At 40.8% G+C, this 11,319-nt stretch overlaps 1 long non-coding RNA gene across 2 annotated transcripts in view; it reads left to right on the plus strand.

Annotated features, from left to right (window-relative positions):
• The window catches only part of LOC148505797 (uncharacterized), a 61,817-nt gene extending 52,763 nt beyond the window's left edge, over nucleotides 1–9,054 (plus strand). For both annotated transcript variants that reach the window (XR_015869845.1, XR_015869844.1), the window contains exons 3-4: nucleotides 7,836–7,920; nucleotides 8,184–9,054. This is a non-coding gene — a long non-coding RNA (uncharacterized LOC148505797). The remainder of the gene's footprint in view (nucleotides 1–7,835; nucleotides 7,921–8,183) is intronic.
• The last annotated feature ends 2,265 nt before the right edge of the window (nucleotides 9,055–11,319 follow it).

Raw genomic sequence — 11,319 nt, forward strand, 5'->3', positions numbered from 1 at the left:
CTCTATTTTACTTATGTTCTTCTTTTTTCTTTTTTTCCTCCCTTCGGTCGCCTGATGAGGTGTTCCTCTGCTCCTCTTCTCTGTAACCCAACATCTTGATGGTTCTTGAACCTGAAAGCAGAATGTTGGGCGCCTGGTGTGTGTCTCTTATGCCAGTTGCCTCTGTATACAATAGTCTACAGGGGTGCCCAACACAGTAAGAGATGCTCTGGCTGCCTATCTCTATAATCACCACTGTGCTGCCACAACCCCACCGGGCCCCACACACTACCACCATGGGCCGAGTTTGAGACCCTTCTAGTTAATAAGAGACCTCCATGGTCTATAAATCATAGCATGCTAGCATGAACAGTTTATCTTCTACATGCTGGCTATAGACGTTTTGTTGGCTGGACCAATATAGTTTATTAAATAATAATATATATATGCGTGCCATCATAGCTATACAATTGGGAAATGCAACCTGCTTCCCTAGAAACTATGCAGTAGCAATGTTGTGCAGTTTTTCTCTTTTATACACATAAAATTTACATTTCAGCAGTCAAGGTTTGTTTTCTGATCAGGAAAGCGCTGTAATCTTCTTTATAAATCCCAGTGTCTGCAATGATGATTTGGAGGCACCCCATGTACCAGTTTCATATTTAATGAAATGGGTCTAGCTTAAATAAGATACTAACACAATCCTTAGATCCGTGCAAAGGAGAGCTTATGATCTTCCTATGCATCAAAGGATGCAATCTGCTGGTTTTTCCCATCTCACATCTTTGAATTTCTCCCAGTTAGGCTAGCGGAACAGCAAGAGCACAAGTTCAGCAGTTATGCCTTTTAGTATATACCAAGCTCTGTCATTATTTTTTACTTATTTATTTCTTTTCAAAAGGTGAATTTCTCATTCTCCCCTACAGATGCCAAAGGTGGAAGGAGCATAATTTAAATGCCACTGAAGTGCGAGCAGATTGTATAAACAACCATAAGTTATGTAGAGCATGTTTTAAGCGATAACCAAATTCAAATTATTCACATTCATTTATATAGCGCTAGGAAACTGTACTGCACTACATTTGGGATCACATACAGCGGGGCTTGACAAATTTTTCTAAAATCTAAGAGCCAGGATGAAAGTGTTGGAGCCAGACCACCGTCCCCACCCAAACAAATTACAGGAGTGAGGAGCACAGCTCTGTGTGTTATGCAACTGTAATACACACTATACTAGTCCACAAAATGGTCACATTTGAATGGATACAGTAAAATGGAGGCCCCCTCACTACTCTGCACAGCTCCCCTGAAGCCACTCCGCAATCCCTGGCCACGCATAGACCCTACTACCGGAGAGCTCTATGCAGCCGGAGACAGTAGACAGCCAGGACGTACAGGAGGATCAGCGTAGACTGGGACAGACAGCAGGAATCAGAGTAGGCTAGGATTGAGAGGAGTCGTCAGCGCAGGCCGGGACGGACAGAGGCACAGCAGTCACCACAGGCGACACTTAGCACATGCACTCCTGTGCATGATATGAACACCGCAATACTATAGGCACAAATCTCCGCTGGAGCTGATGAGGATCTGCTTCCTTCCTAACTGCAAAATCTAGTAGCCAGGCAGCAAAATCTGGTAGCCATGGCGACCTGGCCCCCGGGATTTGTCGAGCACTGACATACAGTAATAAAACAAGATTGGGTAAAACAAAGGTGAAAGTGCCTTGCTTGCAAACTATCCATTGGCCCATTATATTTTTATTTTCTTTATATATTTATTTTCAAATATTGCTATTAATATTCTTTACTGATCAGATACCATTGCATATTTAAAATGACCTTGCTTTTAATACTGAAGTCATTCAAGTATCAATTTTTAAAGTGAGAGCATGAAATATTAATGAACACAGTAGCTGATCTGCAGTGTTATTCTGTAATCCACTAATAATACTAATAATAAGTCTGTTTTAAAGTTTCTCCAATCTGCAGTGGAGTCTCCTCCTGATGCTTTCATTGCTTACCGCCATTGATAATCACTTGACGTGTAATAAATCTGGGAAGGTGGTCAAGTGTCACAGCCCAAAGAATTTCTCTGTAGCTTTTTCACCAGGACCAGAGCTCTTTTTATACCCTTCATGTTCTGGACTTTAGTGTGTAACCATTGTGGCTGCATGTTGTTCTACCACCACCCACTTCCAGTCGGGTCAGCAGAGTGTTTGCAGCAGCACTGTGTATTTCAGGGTTGCATGTGACAGGCAGTGTCATGGTATGAGGTAGGAATTGGAGATGAGCAGGAAACTGCCGGATGAAAGTTACTGGAGGTGTAGTGGACTCCTTCAGGCAAAGACAGATTGCAAACTATCAATGGGCAAAATATTGAGTGTTCTCATCTAGGCCGGACCAAAATTAACTGTAAGGAGGCAGCATAATGCAATTAGCACTTATTAGCCCTAGACACAATGGTGCTAAGCTGGGCCAAATGTCTGAGAAGGTGATAACGGAACAGGTATTGCTGTGCATCACACATTGTTGCGATACTTGTTACATAGGGTTCTATTCAATTGACCGGGAATTAAACAGCGCTGGGAGGGAGCTCCCGGAGCTATTCAATTCAGCGCTCTGTCAAGGATTGGATAAGGCACTTTCACCTTTTGTTTTACCCAATCTTGTTTTATTACTGTATGTGATCCCTCCAAGGGTGCGAGCAGAAATCCGACAAAAGTACAGGTGCGATGCTGTTTTCTGTCCTTAGCGTCGGGAAAATAGCATCGCGTCGGGAAGTTTAGTTGGAAAATGGATGTTCTCGCAACCAAACACCCTGTTGAAGGCGGGAAAGCCGCTTTCCCCGACCTATCTACGCGCAGATTTTAATAGCTTCGGGAGCTCCCTCCGGCGCTGTTTGATTCGTGGTCAATCGAATCGAGCCCATATATTTCCCTATGTAAAAGCACTCTTTCCGCCTGTGCACGTTACTTCTGACGAAGGCAGCGTTATCGCCAGTGGTAACACTTTGATGCTAGATTTAGCCCTATTGATTTATTAAAGTACTTTTTGTCTCAACGCTTGCAAAGTCTTCAGTGAATAATCTGACCAGCAATGTCTCTAAATCCCATTCGCACTAATGGGGTTTCGAGCATGATAAATCAGACCCATAGGGTTTGATTCAGTTAGACACAAGGCGGCTCCCTCTGGCAAGTAAGTGTGGCGGCTATATGCTGTACTTACGTTAGCTCCGAACTTGCAGCTTTTTGTCCGCATTTCCATATAGTTCAGCTGCCTTTGGCTGGCGTCTCTATGCTGCTGCAATGACAACTCCTGGCTAATTGAATTGACCCCATAATGTGATCGTTTCCTATTGATAAAGTGGTGTTAATTCTATGTCCGGCACTGGGCATGGTGCTGCACTGCAATTCCCCCTTTCTGTTTCAGCCTAGCGGGAAGATTAATAAAGCCTCCGGGCACAAGGCAACACCGGTCAGAGGTGGTACACCATTTTTTGGCTTATGCATTGGACCCCTTATTTGGATTGTGTTCTCATACCCTGCTGAATTTAGTTGGATCATACTAGTAAAGTGGAGCCCTCTGGTGTGTTGTGTACATGAACACTATTTTATTACCGGGAAGTTTTGGTACCTCGTTTTTTCATTCATTTAATTTTCACTTTGTTTCGTACTTTCATACTATTTTCACGTATACCTGTCTTATGTGCAACAAAAAGCTCTATCTATTCTTAAATTTCATTCTGGAACCTGCAATCCCTCGTCCTTACTTTTTAGACTTGCATTGCAGTTTTTCACTATTTATATTTGGAGGAGAGAGATCCGGTAGATTGTTTGCTTAGGCTTGTATATCGGACCCAGTTGTTATGTCTACAACTGATTATGTTTTTATTTCTGTGCGTTTATATGTTAGATTTTTTTTTTTCATAAGCTATTTGCGTCATTTGTTTTTGTCGTGTGTTGAATCTGTTCTGATATATATATATATATATATGTGTGTGTGTGTATGTATGTGTGTATATATCTATATATACATATATATATATATGTGTGCATTGCTATTAGTGGTCAAGTTTTCTATTGAGACACCGCAACAATGAGTAAAATTAGTGCTGACATTGGAGACTGTTGTGCCTCTGTCCGTCCACCTCACTTCTGGTTGACAGCCACCAGTGCTGGTTCTGCTGACCGCATGGAGAAGGTGTGTGGCAGATTAGGCTGCTTCAGTTGATTTGTGCCTTGTGCTGGTCAAGCCGCAGAGAGAAATGTGGAGAAAGTGGAGTGGAATGGGGGCGCCTAGATGCGGGCAGTAATAAGCAGCACTGTCAGTCAGTGTAAATGTGCACAACAAGCAGCTTGGCCTGCAAAGATACCAACCTGCTCCTTTTACCAAACTGATCAAGCTTACAGACTAGAGATCTTGGCGCAGCACATAATTTCATAAGTAGGGTGCAGTGTGTAAGGTTAGAAATGTGATACACTGTAAGAACTGGTAATACATTGTTCTAAATCTGACCTAATTTGGCCAATGTAATATACTGTTGAATCCCAGAGAGCTAGGCACCCATGACCATCTTGAGTGGTAAAGCCCAGCTACCCTTAACACTCCCCCCTGAATGCCACAAATTAGCCAGCTCTTACAAGTCCATGTGTGGGACACACTTCTATGCTACTGGTACATGAGGTTTGTGGTGGTACACACCTCTACATGAGACAAACTTCTTGCGTCCAACTTGTTTACCTGCGTTTAATAACACATATTTTGCTAAAGTTTTCAAATATTCAAGCAGACCAGTGAAAGCACTTCCTGGCCTTAATGTAATCAGCATACAGGCTGGATTTGATAAAACGTATGAATTGAAGCAATTATTTAATTTTCCAATTTTACATAACTAGGTTTATCGCCAAATTAAATGCTTTGAGAAATAAAGATGAATATGCCGGTGAAACGCAACTACAAATGAAGTTAAAGGGAACAGTAATAGAATAATTGTGTAATTCATTCTTGTGCCATTTCCTTTGTGACTAGCCTTTCTGCATTATTCTATTTGTGCTTTGTGCTATGGGGCAGACGACACGTGGAACTACAAGTATCAGCATGCCATGCCAGACCCTTCCTTTTTTGTGAAAACTCCGTTGGCATAGTTTTTCCACAGAGTATTTTTCATTGTTCTAATGGGATTAGCTGCATATTTTGGGAACACTAATCCAATTAAAAACAACCAATAAGATAATGTAATGTTGTATTAAGTGTGGAATAGAAATTAGAAATGTCATGAGATTAATATGTATCGCATATCACTTAGAAGACGAATCACATTTTCTTTTTTTTGTCTATATATTGAACAGTCTCCTGATTGAAATTACATTATCAAGCTCTGATTAACCAAACGTCACCTAATGGCCTTAACCATATTGTAATCTGTGTTGCATTGAACGAAAAAGGAGAAATCTGGGGGCAGAAGTATGTGCGTTGGTGATTGGAATGCACGTTGACCTTCCTGTAGATAAGCGGAACAATCTATTAACATGTAGTAGTTATTGCTTTTCTGTGCCGGGTTCCTGCATGAGGCTAGCGAGGTTCTCAAGCGTCCCTTTTTGTGTGCTGTATGTAGCCTACACAACATTATGGTCTCCACTGTGAAGGGCACACGGCAAGGGTAATTTTTACCTATTCTGCATTGAGAGATTAGGATGCTAATGTGAGCAGATAAGACTATAGGAATCGAAGTGCATATGGGTTATTCTCACTGACTCGAGCCTGGTTCAGCGTGGAATTGAATGCGATATGTTGTCTGAATTTGTTACGAGCTGTCAGCGAAACGTTTTTTTTTCAACTTTGAGTGACTGAAGGAAAAGTCTGTGTCGGAACCCCACTGACTGTGCACTTCAGACCTCTAATTACATGTGCTTTAACATTTTGTGTTGCAGATTTGTATCGTTCATAGAGATTAGGTATTGAAAAGTAAGTAAAGGCGATAAAAAGCATTGTGCGCCTGGTTGAAGGGAAGTGTTTACATCGGTCTGTTCTCTCGCAGCCCAGCCGGTTTCAGCAAATGTAAATTGATCTGCTTAAGAAAGGGAAGTTTGTTAGAAACGGTAAGATGATTATGGACCGTTCTAGAGAGCCAGGAAGGGAAAAAGTGTTTTCACTGCATAGTTTTCGGCGCAGACAGTAAAAATGAAGATCTTCCTGTTGGGTGTTAGAATCTGTTACGTCCTTGTAGGACTCCTGTTCCATTGAACTTTGTTATATGCTGTGCCCTAAACTAGAGATGAGCCAAAAGAATGTAAAACTGTACCAAAAAAATAATGGCGTGGTTTGCGTTTTGGAATAGAAATTTGGACTTGTGCGCCCATCACAGCAGAATACCGTTGTCATCAAAACTTTCACTCTGCCGAATGGTGTATGGCCTGTTGTGCGTAACTGTTCCATTAAAATGTTGTAATTTAGTTCCTCTCTCTAATATACACATTGCAGCAATTGAGAATTTGGACAGTGAGAAAGTCCTCTTTTTTTTTATTCATGGACTCCCGTTCTCTGCTAGCTAGTCCGGTGAGGATATGTTCCTCAATACACCTTTTTTCATTGAATGCAGACCCTGCAAATGAACCATAGGAGTCGAAAATCCAGACACCCAGAGAAGTTTCCTTATTCCACTATATCCAAACCCATCTGGCCTATTTCCACTTGAGCTTGAATGAATGGTACCAGCAAAACCTCTCTCACAGTTGTCATGGTAACGCTCCCATAATACTCATTCAATCTGATGAGGTGCCGAATAAGAACGGCAAACTACCTACCCACTGTCTACACAAGGATAGGAGTATTTATCAAGTTCCGGGACTTATTTGTATTTCACTTTTGTCTGTTTATTCTTGTGCTGTTTTATATTGTCAAAATGTTACACATTAAGCAGTTTTGTGTTGGCTGCATAGCTGGTTGTAGGTTGGTAAAGACTTAAGGCATGGAGTAGGGCTGTGCATATTGGAATCAGACCTCGACACTGACAGCTGTTTTCATGAGAGTGCCTTTAAATTTGTTAGGGAAGAGTGATGTGATGAGGCACTTTACTCCTGAATTGATAGGCTGGTTCAGCCTGCAAATTAGCTGCCCCTCTTACCTGTACAGTATTTTGTTTGCAGGTCACTATTGAGCCCTCAGGCACCTTTCCATGTAGAAACGAACAATTGTTTTTCATGATTTTGTCATTTGCAATGCATCTCTGTAAAATCACCCAGAAAGCAAATGTGTATATTGTAATATGAAAAGCATAAAATTATGGGCGTTGACTAAAATTAGAGCCCAACTCAAGGCGTGTATATATTTTTTTGAGGTTTGTTATCTTTAAGACCATTTCAGAGTAGCGCTAAACTGGGAAACCCATTTAAGGTGCGTACACACTGTGCGATCAGGAAAGACAGTACGATTACGACATTGTAATCGTACCGTCGTTCCTGATCCCCCTGCAGTGCCTACACTGAACGATCAGTCGTTCAGTGTAGGCACACTCCATCATTCCTGAACATGGCCAATCTGTCGTTATCGGCAGATTGGCCTGCATGTTCAGGCGATGGACAATGTCGGAAACTACCAGCGGGCGCGCGCATCGCTGGTCGTTTCCTACATTTTTGTGCACGATTACGATGACGTAATCGTGCAATCGCTCAGTAATATCGCCAAGTGTGTACGCACCTTTATTTGTACATATTTTGATGTACTTAAATACAGTTCATTTTTGTTTTGTCAATCTACTAACCGTTAATTTGATTTAAACCTTATGTGCATTTCCATCATTTTAGATTTAATTTCAGAAACCCCAGATAACTTACTGTAGCTCCTCCATCTGTTTTGCAGAGTTCATGTTCCTGACGCCTTTTTGGATTTCTTTTTAATATTGTGTGAATCCTCCATCCTTGATTCCCTGACCTGCATTGCCTTGGTAACCATTTCATTTGTTTTATGTTTTATTTGCCATTCAGTTTAATTTCTGTAATATTGTAACCATTTTCCATTATTTTTAATATCCTGATCTGCTTTTGATTTTTCTTTGACTAAAATCTATCTTCTATTTTGTTTTACATCTGTCTTGCATTGAAATTCATTTGATATTTTTCTATTAAATAAAAAAAAAAGCCAAAAACCTTTTTTTATTTCATTGTGTTTTTATTTTAATCATGTTTTTACATTTTGATTTTCTTTCAGTCAAGCTTGGATAAGTTTCTTTATAAGTTGTTTAAAGCCTACGAACCAAAATCCTGGCAAGTGATAACCGTAACTGGTGACACCTATGAGAGAACTGTGATAATGTTCTACAATCTAGAGTATGGACAAAGTTGAACATGCAACAACCAAATTCTTTTATAAATCGTCCAGAATCCCCTCCACCGTTACTCTATATCATGCTGTGTGTATATGTAATGGAAACTTTGAATTTAAATATATTGTGTATTTGGAGGAATAACTCCGTTTCAGAATAGCAACCACAGGTAAGAATGGTCTTGTGGGTCAGCGACTAAACAATGTTTGTCTCAGCAGCGTCAATATTTTAATCAGCCAAGGACTTTCATCTTTACTGATGCTGTCATTATACTGTATGACTGATACTGTTTTATTTACTATGCATCATGCTATACTGTATGGAAGTCAAATTGTATTAGACCATTTTTTTGATCTATTGCTATACAAGAATTGGCGGAAGTGCTGTAGAATGAATTGTAATATGTTTGGAGCCCCACGTCCAACTTAAGTACATATTATCAGGTCTTTACATTTACCTAGCTAGTTGCCGTACTTTGGTAGCCAGGACGCACCTGGGCAGATCCTACCACAATCTGTATCCGGCGTGGCCAAACTGGATGAGATTCTGTCTTCCAGTTCCCCAGGCTGATTGGCTCTATTGCTTCTATCATTACTTCAGTAATTTAAATGGGATCCTAGTGCAATGAGGCCGGAATTAGCCAAAACCTGTGTCAGTCAGTTGTCAGGAACGTGTACAGTTCAGTGGCTGTAACCCTGAGATTGTGGGGTCTATTTTACTAAGCTATGTTAGGAGATAAAGTGAACGGTGATAAGATATCAGCCAATCAGCTCCTAACTCTCACAGGCTGTGTTTGACAAAAATGGCAGTTAGGAGCTGATTGGCTGGTACCTTATCACCGTTCACTTTATCTCCTAACAAAGCTTCGTAAATAGACCTCTTTATCTTTACTGACCTCTACAATTCTATTGTACCACTACTTCACTTAGCAAGTACTTCTCCCACTTCAGAGATTTAGACAGTTTCCTTCTGTTTCATGCCATATTTTTGTGTTCGATTCCCCTCAATTTATAGCGCTGATTAATATGTTGTCACTTTTTTATAAATAAACAATATAGGGCATTACTTAAGATACATAGCAGAAGTCCAGTTTCTGAGTACCGATACACTTTGCGTTATATAAGTGGAATGAGGTAAGCAAGGGCACACACAAGTTCTCATTATTTCACTGTTTCCAGACTTTGCCCGGCAAATAATGGTCTAGCATTTCATTTTGCATTTTTACATTTGGAGATTTTTCTGCAGAAGCTATTGGCTTAGATTAACTAAAGGTTGTTAAACAGGCAATAATAATTGGTGTTACGAAAAAATATTACTGCACAGTGTTTTTGTCGGCTTAACGACCTTTTCATTATGAATTAGATATGCACTATAATCATGTGTTCCTGACCTAATTTGCATTTGAATTTTATGCTACAAGTTTGCTGTGCAGGTCTCCTGCAGTGCAAGGGCTATAATTCTGTGAGGAATACTTTAGGCTTTTGGTGCTATGGGTATGTATATTTAACCCGTTCTCTCTGATAAGGCATTTACGCCTGCTTGCTCTAAAGTTACTATCCCCAAACGCCTAAGGATGAAGTACGCAGCACATAAATAGACTGACACAACTTCTGTTCTCTTGGTTATTGGCCTAGCACCAGGGACAACATTTAAACATGCTTTCTGCACAGGGCGTGTATATCAGGTCTCCACTACACCATGTATTCATACCATTGTAATCTGGATTAAATAGCTCCTGACATGCTGGCTGCTGTTTGGATTCTATGAATCGGTCTCTAATAGTCCCTGTGAATCATCTAATTGCTAAAATATTTTCTCTAGTTAAAATCCAAACTCAGGTTTAAAAAAAAAAAAAAAAAAAAAAAAAAAACCTAAGTAGATAATAACTTTGTCGTTCTCACCACAACACAAGGCCTTGACAGTGACGCTGGCTGTTTTGTATTCTTTTTTAACGATTGTCACATGCTGCACAAAAGTAAACCGGCTGCTGACCTCCCAACTTGTATCCACTCGCAGTGTACCATCAGGGAAAATCACTTTCTCTGTATAACTTCAGCACACCAGTGACACATTTTATACCTGTATTCTTCAGGCTAAAACGATAAAAACATTTCTATTGCTTGTGTTTAAAATTTATTTTGTTGCCCAGGTCATTAAGGTATATATTATGTAAAGGTTTCTTTAGCCTGGATAATAACTGTACTGTGCAATTTGGATTTGCAATTAACCACTTAACTGACAACAAACCACTCAGCTCCCAACTGCCATGTTACAGGCTGTGTTTGAAAAATGACAGTTGGGAGCTGATTGGTTGGTTGTCTACCACTCTGCACTTTATCACTCCCAGAGCTTCATACATCTGCTCCCCTGTCTTATAACCCAGCCACCCACCGTCTAACATCCCCCGTTTTTTGCACATGCCTCATTCCCTGTGACCGATGTAAATTTTTTTATTATTTTACCCTCCCCCCCTTCCAGTGTCAAATTACCTTAATGAGGCCCATCCCCCACTGAGAGTAGACAGCCCCCCCCCCCCCCCCCCCCCCCCCTTCTTGATCAATCTCCCCAGCTGCACCTGATCTCTGCACTTGCAGAGGTCAGCCAAGTAGTGCTCAGGGAGGAACACTTGCACCTTAGTCCCCGTCACATGCTTTCCAGAATGCCCTTCGCACAGCATTCTGGGGCGCAATTCCGACAGTGATGTCGGCAGTCACGGGCAGCTCCATCACCGCCTGGGGTCCGGGAGTCTGAGAGGAGATCCGTTCTGCACTTTAAAAGCCTGGGGATGGTGCAGCGCTGTCATATGGGATGCAGCAGTGTCAGCTGAAGCACATCCCCTGTTGCATCCCATGTGACCACACCAGTTAAGTGGTTAAAGATATTTCTTTGTGATCTGCATAACCGGTAGACCTTAAATACAGTTTATTTTAAATGTAACCATTTTATAACTCTCGTTCACATAGACTTCAAATACAGGTAATTGTTTTTTTTTGTTTTTTTGATTAACGTTTTATATTTTGT

The sequence above is a fragment of the Taudactylus pleione genome, unplaced genomic scaffold (assembly GCF_031769625.1).
Source record: "Taudactylus pleione unplaced genomic scaffold, aTauple2 ptg000437l, whole genome shotgun sequence".
Taxonomy (NCBI): domain Eukaryota; kingdom Metazoa; phylum Chordata; class Amphibia; order Anura; family Myobatrachidae; genus Taudactylus; species Taudactylus pleione.